This window comes from Sciurus vulgaris (assembly GCF_902686455.1).
Source record: "Sciurus vulgaris genome assembly, chromosome: 11".
In the NCBI taxonomy this organism is placed as follows: domain Eukaryota; kingdom Metazoa; phylum Chordata; class Mammalia; order Rodentia; family Sciuridae; genus Sciurus; species Sciurus vulgaris.
Window position 1 is genome coordinate 46,920,643 of NC_136472.1, and position 11,159 is coordinate 46,931,801.

At 32.5% G+C, this 11,159-nt stretch overlaps 1 pseudogene across 1 annotated transcript; it reads left to right on the plus strand.

The window, feature by feature from the left end:
• The first annotated feature begins 2,417 nt into the window (after positions 1-2,417).
• LOC306639927 (ribonuclease P protein subunit p38-like) lies at positions 2,418-3,217 on the plus strand (annotated as a pseudogene). The gene has a single exon. The product of its transcript is annotated as a ribonuclease P protein subunit p38-like (transcript).
• Positions 3,218-11,159: the final 7,942 nt, after the last annotated feature.

Sequence of the window (11,159 nt, forward strand, 5' to 3'; positions counted from 1 at the left end):
CAGGCTCTACTTTGTGATTTTTGTCATTTTGAAATTTGAACCCTTAGGGATAATTCATATTCAAAATTTTATTTTTCACTCATAAAGAAGTTGCTCTATGAAGATTTTTATGGTCTGAAAAAATCACATACTGTCCCAAACTTGACCTGCTTGCAATTTGGGTATAATTTAGCATTGCAGTGAATCTCTTCTTTATCACAAATGACCTCCAACAGCAATTACTGGAGGAAATTTTATCTATTTATTACATCTGTCTGTCTGATTATTTTTTGATATCTATCTGTCTTATCATGTGACTCTTCTTCCTCTTCTCTCTGATTAAATACAAGAATTCCTCAGTAGCATTGGATTGTGATAGCCCCAGCTTCTGCAATCACATTTGCATTCACCAGTCTCTTCTTGGCAGGAACCAATTTATTTAAATGACATAAAGATGTTCTAATTATATGTGCTCCTTAAAGCTCAAATTCAACTTGTATAAACACATCAGTGGATCAGAATAGAGTCCAGAGATAAATTTCACATACTGTATTTAGTATATTTTACTATGGTTCTTTGTAACTGAACAAAGGAAAAACGATGTAAAAACAAATGGGTCAGTAAATAGTGTCAGCATGATTGGAAACATATGCAAAACAGACAAAAAAAAAAAAATGAAACAAGCAGATAAATGAAATTCAGTTTAGATCTTTGTATCATCTATAAAAATTAATTAAGATTGGACCATAAAACTGCATATTAAAATATAACTATAATGCTTTTTGAAGTAAATAGAGCAATAAATATTTTTATTCTTGGGAAAGACACAAAATGCTTAATTATGACATCAAAGACAAATCCAAAAATGACACATTGAAATATTAATCAGAATAAAAACGTGAAACTTTAATTCTTCAAAAATCACTAACTAATAAGAGATAAAAAGATAAGAACAGATGAAAATATCTTTGCAATCATATTTGATAAGGACTTTGATCTAGAATATATTGAGAAATCTCAAGATTAAATAGTAGGAAAACATACCAGCTAATTTAAAACATAGTGGGCAAAAGATTTGAGTAGACTAGTCAATAAAGAACACATATCAATAGCACTCAAGTCACAAACATATATAAGTTTTTTCAACATCATTAGTCTTAAGCAATATAAATTAAAATCATAAAACCAGGCTGGGGTTTTGACTCAGTGGTACAGTACTTGCATAGCATATTTGAGCCACTGGGTTTGATTCTCAGCACCACATACAAAAATAAAATAAAATAAAGATATTGTGTCCATCTATAGCCAAAAATATATTTAAAAAACCATAAAACCACAATTAAATGTCACTGAACACCTCTAGGAATGCCTTAAGTTAAAAAGGGTTATCATATTAAGTACTGGTGAGGACATGGAGAAATTAGAAAACCTATATATATGAATGATGGGAAAGCAGAACGTACAACCTCTGCCAACATTATTTTGGCAGAACATGGTGGCAGTTATCCGTAATGCCAGTAATTTGAAGGCAAAGGCAGAAGAATTGCAAGTTTCAGGTCAGTCTCAGCAATTTAGTGAGAACTTAGGCATTTTTGTGATACCCTCTCTGAAGATAAAAAGTAAAAAGATCTGGGGATGTCATTCAGTGATAAAATGACCTTAGGTGTGAGTGGGTCAAAAGAATGACAAAAAAAAATGAAAAAAAAGAAAGAAAATAAAAAAAAAGAAAATAATTGAACAAGCAGGCATTTAATCAAGAGAATAGGAGATAAATGTTCATACAAAAATCTGTACACTTTGTTATGGCCAAAAAGTGAATACAACTCAAGTGAAAACAATGCAATCATTTATATGATTTGTATCATTTATATCAATGTGCTCATTTTATAGCTGAATACTGTATTGGTCTTTACATTTGTTGATTTATGCAGTAACATGGACACTCAAACTTTATTTCCTTCAAGTCACATTCTACTTTCTCCAAGAAAAACCTTCTAAACAAAATAATAGATTGTGATTTCATCACATGGTATTTGTGACATTCCATCACAAATACATAACCCTAATTTCAATTCATATACCATCAAGTAAGTATAGTTGATAAATATCATTTCACTACAATAATTCTTCTCCTTTTAAATCTTTCTGCAGATCTTTATTAAAAACTTGTCCTATGTACATACATGAATATACCAAAGTGAATTTTACCTTATGTCTATCTATAAAGCACTGTTAAAAAAAAAAAAAAAAAAAAAGCAAAACTATTACTAAGTAGAGGAAAGGGGGCTGGGGACTGGGGATATAACTCAGCAGAGTGCTTGCCTTGCAAGCACAAGAACCTGGGTTCAATCCCCAGTACTGCAAAATAAATAAACAAACAAACAAACAAATAAGTATTTGCAGGTGCACGCGGAGCTGGTGCTGTGGCTACTGCCACACAGATGCCACAAGGAGATTCTGCAGATCAGAGAAGTTACTGCCTATTATGCTGTTCCTTGACTACAGAGCAATTAATTGATTTTCAAAATGCCTACAGCCCTTCAAGCACCAGCAAGGGGATCCATTTGCAAGAAAAGACCTCTGGTTGTAAGCACATCATTGAATAACGCCTATGCTGTGTGTTGGAGCACCCTGGAGAGGGAGGACATGCACTTCATATTACAGACACTTGAGGAGAAGTTTAAATCTATTGGACTTCAGAAAATTGAGGATAAGAAAAAAAAGAAAAAAAAAAACACCTTTTAGAAAGAAACACAGGGTAGAAAGATGCAGCCTAGACGTTGATATAAGTAATGATCTGAAAGACAAAAGGCCAGAAGCTATCCAGCAAGTTTCAGGTTGGACACCTGTGCACATCAGGAAGCAGCTTGCCATCGGTGTTAATAAAGTCACCAGAGCCTTGGAAAGGAGTGAACTGCTCTTAGTTTTAGTGTGTCAGCCAGTCAAGCCTGCCATCATCACCTCACACTTGTTAAGTGTAAGCAGGTTCCCCACCTCAGTGAGACACTTGCTCCTGTCATTGGCTTAAAATGTGTGCTAGCACTGGGGTTCAAAAAACACATCACGGACTCTTTGGATGAAGTAAAAGCTGTCATTCCCAGAGTTCCCAGTTTAACTGTACCATGGCTTCAAGACAGAATTGAAGATTCTGGAGACAATTTATAGACCAAACCTTTGGGAAGCCAAGACAAAGAGACTTTGGAAACTTCCTTTGAAGACCTCTCAAAGCAGGAGAGAAAACTTGAAGGTCAGCAAGTCTCTATAGCATTACACCTCTTAAAATAAAGAAACTGATTCCTAACCCTAATAAGAGAAGGAAACCACCCAAGAGTGAAAAAAAATACTTCAAAGGAATCCTGTATAAATTTTTCATTTCATGCAATTTATAAAAGGACACCTTGTAATGAAGCCTTGAGACAAATAAAGTGAAAAATACTTACGTATATTGGGGAAAAAAAAAAATAAAGGAAAGGAAACAGAGGAAGGGAGGGGGCAAGGGAAAGGGAAAGTACTGGGGACTGAATTAAAGCAAATTATGCTTGCATAATTATATCAAAATTATTCCCTATATATGTAACTATAGTACAGGGATTAAAAATACTTACTCTACTTATGTACAAAAACTATTAAATTGAAGGTGCTTTATAAATTGCCTGCTGCTTTAAGCAGACAGACCTTGTTTTCATTGTCATTTTCCCCTCATCCTTCGCTCCTTTCTTTTTCTGGCCCACTCATTTAATGCCATCTTCATTTAGCTTGAAGAGAGACATGTACAACACAAAATGTGATATAAGCCCCAAGTATAAGAGACTTAGAATCTATGGGCTTTTCAAACATTTTACATTCATGCATGAGCCTATGAATATGTCCTGCACAGCAGTGCACCAATGTATTATGACATTTCATTTCTAGTCTCTGGAACGCCACCTTTACTACAGAAATTTACTGTCAGAAAAAGACATTCTGATCCAGGTAGTGCCTGCTCTTAGCTATTCTATTGGCTTCAAATAAATTATTCTCCTTCCCACCACCTTTTAACACTGAATATGACATAAAATAGTACTAAGTCAGCACAAAGGATATTGTACATTTATCAATTATGAAAAAGTTCAATACCTTATTATATTTTTATAGCACCTAAGCTAAATTTATAATTTGTTAGGAGCACAAAACTGATATTTTAAATGTGCTTTTTGCTAGGTAACAATTATTTACAATAGAAACACTTTTGTCTTCTTTTATTCGTAGACTGCAAATCTGTTTCATATCTTGGGGCCTTTCTATGGCCATGATTTATTCATCTATACTGCGACCACGTCACCCATTCTCCACCAGGAATATTTACCTGACTAGCTCTCACTTATTCCTTAGAGTTCAGATGAAATTCTGTTCTCTGTGTGTTTCTTATTCAGAGGATTTTAACTAGGTATGGTATTGAAATATATGGCAAATTATACTAAAACCAGCACCAGCCAAGAAGAACAGAGGTTGCCCCAGTGCTTGCATTGGGTTTTAAGATTCCCTGTTGAGATAGTTTACAGCCATTTAGTTTTGGGAGGATTTTAGTCCAGGCACATTTTAATTCAGGATCTAGGTAATTACTATTTACCAAGTGTTACAGAAGCATTTCAATATTTTAAGTATTCTTAATACTATACCGGCACATACCATTACATTTCAACATTCCTTATCAAATATTTTTATGTTTCTTTACCTGTGATGTCGTTTATTTTCCATCTCCTTCACCACATATGTTCCATCAGAATATAATCTGACTTTGTTTTAATAAGTAACCACTGAATATGTAATAGTTAGAGATGACTAGTGAACAGATTACTTACTCTGATGCTGATGCTTTGTGGTAGATTTTTTGCTACACACTCTAGTAAGAAAAAATTAGTTTTGTGTCCTCTTCCAAATCATCTAGGAATATATTTTCTCAATTTGTGTTTGAAAAGCCTTAGATTTTATTAGTGGGAATACTCTACCCAGTTAAGCACTTGGAGAGATTGAATTTAATAAATAGTAGAACAAAAGATGCCCTTCTAGTTTACCATGTCATTAGCAAGATGACCCCAACTGTACTTCCATTGGGCACAGAGACTGATGCTTTGTTAATATTACCAACCACTATGTTGAGGAGCTAGGGATAAAATACAAAATGAAATTTCATTAGGTTCAGGATTGCTAAGTCAATAGTGACTATTTCTAATAATCACTTTTATCTAGTTGAAAATGATTGAATACTATAGTCCTCTGTATCTGAGCACATCCTCCCAACATTTGAAGGCTAGATAGACATAGTTTCTTGTTTGTCACTGTGAGTTCACAAAACTACACAAGGTGTTTATCCCCCAAATCCTTAAAAGTGTTTATTTGTTGTTCAACCAAATATCATCTCAAAATCAGAAGATAAAAAGTGACATACGAGCTTTTCAAATTCTGTTACTCTAAAAATAAAATTAACTGAATTCACATTTCATAATTAATGAATTTTAATCTATTCTAGCATATTGCTCAATGTGAATTATTTCTTATCCATTGAATTTATAAGTAGATTCATCTTGCCATCTAAATAGAATCTGAGACTTTATCTAGAGCCTCAGAGATGTGGGATACTTAATGGATATGTATCAAAAAACTTTTGAACCCACTCTAGTATCAATGTGTTATAAGACTAATTACTTGCCTTGTGCCCAATATTTTTTCAGAATTTTTTTTGTTTTATATAAATGCTATGTAAATAAATTTACAAATATTGCTATCTTAAAAACAGCAATACAAAGAGGGCATCTTCAGTTTCATGTTCTCTATGAGGTTTATGGAAGCAAAGGAAGCTATATATTTAGTATCTTATAAAACTAAACTGCAATTCAGTAGTTTCAGTATAATCATACACACTAGTGGAGTCATTATATCATAGTTATACATGCACAAAACATAATTTCATCATCTTGACTGCTCAGGTCTTGATACCTCTAGTGTTCATTCCTGTTTCCTTCCACCCCATCATCTCTATTTTTGTAAAGCCTTCTCCATTCTTCCTATTTCATGCTGCCATTTGCCCTCCTTCCCCTCTTTCCTGTGATGACTAGATACCTTACTCCATTCCCTTTCCTTTTTCCTTTTTTCTACAACAGTTTACATTAAAATAAATCATATAAAGTTATGTTCTTGCTTTTGTCACTAATCATTATTCTATTACCTACTTGAATATGAGACAGACCTAGTGAGGGATCCTGTCTCTTTTCTTTTTTGACATGTCATGAAATCCTGGAAAAGCACTGGGCACAAAAGCACTGGTTTGGTTGAACCAAATTATGTAGGTGATTGTTTTTATATTGGGTAGCAGGCCAGAGAAGATGAAGGTGACATGTTTGAATGCTGTCCAAAGAATAGCTATGAAAACATGAGCCCCTGATATAGTGTTCAAACACCACTAAACATAAAATAATGATAAAAGTTATATATTAAAAACATATGGTCTCATGTTTTTCTGTAACTATGTTACCAATTTATTTGATACCTACTTTCCTTATTTCTCTGAAAAATCTAGTTACCTTATTTCTCAGACTAAAAAATCTCTTTAATCTCTATGGGTAACGTATGTTTGGAGTGTTAAAATAATGATGACCTTCTTCCCTTTAACATCAAAAATGTTTTCAGCTACCTATTATATTCCAAACAACATTCAAAGTTAGAGACTAAAATGTACAGGAAATACAAAAACTCTAGACAAAGAGTGTATAGTCCAGTGGAGGATGCAATACATATATACACCTCCAAGCACTTCTTGTTGTAAGTAAGCTTGGTGTTAGACTAGCTTTAGTGTGTAACATTCTGATAGGGCTTCAGATTTTGGCTAAGAGCATTTAGGTTGATTTACGAGGGGTGGGAGGTCACTCTATTCTGTAAGAAAGTAACTCATCATCTGTGATATTGAATAAAAATATTTATTAGAAAAAATATATGTAAGACCAGAAATGAATTTTTAAAAATAAACACACACACACATATCCCATTTAATTAAATTAGAATATTGGCTAAAACCACCAGTAAAGACAACAACATTAGGCTAATAATTGTAAAATATAATGGAATTTATTGCATGCTCACTTTAATTTGCTGCTTAGCCAATAATTATTATTTAAGTAGTTAGTAGTAGTATTATTTAAGTAGTTGTAATAGAAAGAGGCTTGGAGCAAATGTTGGAAGACTTTCTTTCTTTCTTTCTTTTTTTACATTTTATTTCATTAACTGAATCATTGAACTTTAATGTTTGTGGAGAGTGGTGATGTGAATTAAGGTGTCTACTTGCCTTTTAGTTGTAGGTACTTGCACTGGGATACCCCCCACCCCCATGCAAAAGTACAAGTTACCATCACCCAGTTGCTATGTCAATGCCGACCCATGGACATTTTTTGCAAAAGCTCAGAGTTATCAGTTTTAACCTTGAAACTCAGACACTAGCTCCCAAGGAACTTCCAGCCTGCCTGCTTTGCAGAAACTTTCCCACAAATAACCTTTTAAAGATAAAACCTATATAATAAATTTGCAGAGCTAGCTCTGGGTCATTGCAACACAATTGGGTATAATGTCACCATTGGTGTTAGCGTTCTCTTTACGTGTATCTGTTTGTCTTTTCTAATGACCCATGACCCCTCGCCATTTTCTGAATTAATTGTTGGGCAAGTCATGGCATATGGTGAATTTACCACAAGAAGTTTAGGTATTATGATTAAGACTCTTCAGAATAACAAGCATATGACTAAAACATTTTTATTATAGTAACTTTAAATTATAGACAAGTAAGCCTTTGAAGGTTATATGGCCTATGGCACATCTGGGACTTATAGACTTGTCCCAAAACTTTGACCTAAATAACAGAGCTGATGTAAAGGTGACAAGGTGACAGATATGGAAATAACAAAAAAATTAACATTTTGTATAAAGTGGAGAGCTTTCTCTTATTGCCTAATTTTACACCGTGTGAAGAATCTGGAAACATCTTAAATAATGGAGAGCAAACAAAATATCCATGAGTTATACAGAAGAAAATACGTTCAAACATGGAAGGAGGTTTCTGCCTAGGCATTATATTGTGGAATCATCATTGATAGCAGATGGAGAAAAAAGAATTATCACACCAATTTCTTGATTCCTTAAATTCACGACGAATTATGATATGGCATAGTCTTACAATTTTAAAACTAGTTAACATGTTATTAAGCTAACATCCTCACTGGATATCATTGTGTTTAAAATGGAACTAACCACTTCAAATATTAGTATGATGATTACATCGAAAAACAAATATGGCATACAGTAAATATTTTTATTTATAAATAAGCCATGAGAATTCTAGTGCTGTTGAAAAAGACCCACGGAGATTGCATAGAACCAAAATTCTTACAGCATCCGGCTTAAGATTCTTTCTAGTATTCTCTCACCTCAACTTATAGACAAACCAAAGTAAAATAAATAAATACATAAATAAGTTAAAATTTAAAAAGAAAATAGTTAAATTTGCTAATCAACTAGAAAAAATAATTTTATATGATCAATTATTTTATATGCTCAATCCTTCCTGCCTCCTATAAAGCACAAAGAAATAATTTGCATTAGTTTACTATTTTTTAATGAAGGTTTGATAAAAGTTTAAAGGCTTAAAAACTACACAAAGAGTAGTTCTGAAGTCTTTATACAACACAGACCCCAAGATGCATGATATATTTTATGCACTATGCTGTTCAAAATGAATGACTTCAAAAGGATTCTCATTTGTCACTTCCCATGATGCTTATGAGACACTGATTGATAATCCCCCACTAACATACCATCATAGAAGTCATACACATTCAGTTTGAGAGGACACAGAGGGAAAACAATTCTGAGATGATACATCTGTTCTAAATCTAAGGGCAAAGCAAACTGCATACTGGGATATCAATGAAAATGCATTATTAATTTATCTAATTTTCAACTTAACAAAGGATGCAGAGGGACTGAAATTATTTGGAAGACTATAATATACCAGATAGTTTAAATAAATCATGATATTTCATTGTTTTGATTCTGTGGTAAATGTAGTATAATCTTATTCACATTTTAAGGAAGTGTCAGAGCTCATAGAAAAAGCATCCCTGTGTTATATTTTGGGGCATCTGAAAATCTTTTAAGACTCTGAAATGACTCTGTCTCTGTCTCAGTATACATGTATTTATATGTATATATGTATTATTTATACACATATACTTGAGTTTCTATAAGTTGTTATACTTATTTATGTATTTATAAATTACATAATACTTCTAGTGTCTAATTAAATCAAATACCAGTATTACTCTCAAGTATGTTGAATAGCATCATTATTCCCATTTTACAAATGAGAGACATTGAAAGCACAAAGAGCTCCTTTTATTTTTAAGCTTATGTGCTTTGAGAGAGCACCAGTGTCAGAATCAGGCTTCTTCCTCCCTTGAAATTTGTTTTTAGGATAATAATACAAGTTCTTTATGAGACATCACATACACACACAAACACAATTATAGTTAAATTTGTAAACAATAGGTAACTTCTAGAATATTTTCTTATGTAAAATTTTTCTATATTTTAAGAATGTCAGTGTTAGTATTTCATTTATAATTATAGCTCAGTTTAAGCATTGATATTAAAATAAATTTCATGTATTATATGTGTACTAAGACTTATTTATGTAGATAAGGATGTATGTGCAAATGACCAAGCACAAAATTTTTTGGCACTTAACCTGGGGACATAGATCCAAATAAGGCTTAGTACTACTAAATCTTGATATTTCAAAAGACTAATAAATTAAAACAAGTATTTTAATACATAAACTCAATTTTTCATTTAATGTGCAACATTTACTAATCAAACAAGGAAATACCCAAGTAATTATAATCTTGTTCTAAAACAAGTTTTAATATCAGTGTGTGAAACCCTGAGTTCTGATTCTGTCTCTAAGTGTAGGGTTCTTGGGAGTAATATTAATTGTATGTATTTCCACTACTCTTCATTCCTTAAGTGGAAATAATAATGTCTTTCTACATATTTGGCAGGTAACATTGACATTTTAGAGTTAGATCCTGCACGTATCATACAATTGATAAGCATAAAACGTTTTATAACAATGTAAGGACTTTAAAAATTCATTAAAATGTCAAAAATGCATGTGAGAAAGTAAATGGAAATCTAAATAGTGACACATTTATAAAAAGAATAATCATTATATACTCAATAATTAAAATGTCCTACTGACACACGTAACAAAATGAATGGATCTCAGAAACATTATGCTGAATGAAAAAAATTAGACCCAAAGGAAATTATATTTAATGAAACCATTCATATGAAAATTCTAGAACAGTGAAAAGTAGGCTATCATGATAGAATCAGAAAAATGGTGGTCTCTGGGATGTTGGAAATATCTGATGATCTGGTTGCACTGATGTATATTTGTATTTACAAATTTGTAAAATCTCACAAAGCTAATCCCTTAAAAATCTATGCTGGTTTTACTTGAAGTTTTACTTCAAATAAGTTGCTTATTTAAAATTAAATTTAAACAGAACTAAGCATGAAATTAGAAATAACTTGCAAGATGTAGTAGAATAAAATGTTTTTCTTCACTAATTCTTTTTTTTGTGTGTGTGCCAGTGAGTGAACCCAGAGGCACTTAACCACTGAACCACATCCCGATTCCTTTTTAATTTATTATTTTTTTAAATATCGAAATAGGGTCTCACTAAGTTTCTTAGGGCTTCCCTAAATTGCTAAGGCTGGTCATAAATGTGCCATCCTCCTGCCTCAGCCTTCTGAGTCACTGGGATTACAGTGCCATGGTGCCCAGCTTCATTTGGTTATTTTAAATTCACCATGTAAATATCTAAAATCAATGTAACACAAAGTATCTGAACAAAATATTTAAAATCTTTAAAATGTTTCTGTATTTGGGTAAGTCTTCTCAATTCAGTAGCTCACAATCACTTTCTCAATATAGAACTTAAAACACACATAATTCACAATAAAATTTCTCCCTGGCTACTAATATTCTCTGCAAAGCCTAGAAATAATCTGTGCTTTAACTTATGACTAAAAACTGACACCTAGCAATCTGTTCACTTTGCCCTTGAAATAATCTTCAGTTTAGAGCTATA